Source organism: Ictalurus punctatus, chromosome 13 (assembly GCF_001660625.3).
Source record: "Ictalurus punctatus breed USDA103 chromosome 13, Coco_2.0, whole genome shotgun sequence".
Classification (NCBI taxonomy): Eukaryota; Metazoa; Chordata; class Actinopteri; order Siluriformes; family Ictaluridae; genus Ictalurus; species Ictalurus punctatus.
The window spans coordinates 27,892,501-27,893,288 of record NC_030428.2 but is presented as its reverse complement, the minus strand read 5'-3'; the positions used below and the strand labels follow the sequence as shown (position 1 = coordinate 27,893,288).

Below are 788 nucleotides of genomic sequence, written 5' to 3'. Positions count from 1 at the left end.
GTCTCCAGTCACGAACTTCACCATCTGTATTGATTAAAACATTTACGTTCCGATATTTACGACTCAACCTCGCCGACTTCCCATCATACTTACTGTGGATCTCACATTCTCCAGGCTTCAGAAGCCACGCCCACTCTGTACTGTCGAGATTACTGGGCTGAATAATACACCACACACACACACACACACACACACACACACGTCTACAGCCAGTTTACAAACACACTTTAAATGTTTATTCGTATAGAAATAAGTACATTTTACGTTATACTTCGTAAAAAGAGGAATTAAACTCTTATTAGCTTGAAATTATCGCCCGACGTTATTAAAACCTGAAACCCTTTCCAAGCTTTTCACTGTGTGTGTGTGTGTGTGTGTGTGTGTGTGTGTGTGTGTGAGGTGTGTGCGTGTTCAATGCCAGTGCAAGTTCAACAGTAAGTCCTCGGTTTCACGGCAGTCGTCTCTCAGAACCTTCTCGTTTTCCTTTCCGTCCTTCTTCGTGATGCCGTGTTTTTTCAGATGAACGGAGCAGAAAAACAAACAAACAAACAAACAAACAAAAACTAATACATCCTTAAAAATATAGATTTATATTTTGGCTCCGTTCACTCGTCATTCAGCACAGACAGACAGGCAGGTCGGACTCTGAGAACGTACGCCATCGTTTCGTTCCTTTACAGAAGAAGAAGAAGAAGAAGAAGCTACAATATCTGCAACAGAGCGCGCGCAGAACCCCCGATATCCCACAATCCACTCTGCTTTTTTTTTTTTTTTTTATTCCGAGATAC

General features: G+C 41.9%; 1 protein-coding gene across 3 annotated transcripts in view; it reads right to left on the bottom strand.

The window, feature by feature from the left end:
- Window positions 1-213: 213 nt before the first annotated feature.
- fam53b (family with sequence similarity 53 member B) overlaps window positions 214-788 on the bottom strand; it is a 28,067-nt gene continuing 27,492 nt past the window's right edge. For all 3 annotated transcript variants that reach the window (XM_053685116.1, XM_017482969.2, XM_017482968.2), the window contains one exon: window positions 214-788. This exon is cut by the window's right edge and continues 404 nt beyond it. The gene's annotated coding sequence lies outside the window, so the exon portion shown is untranslated.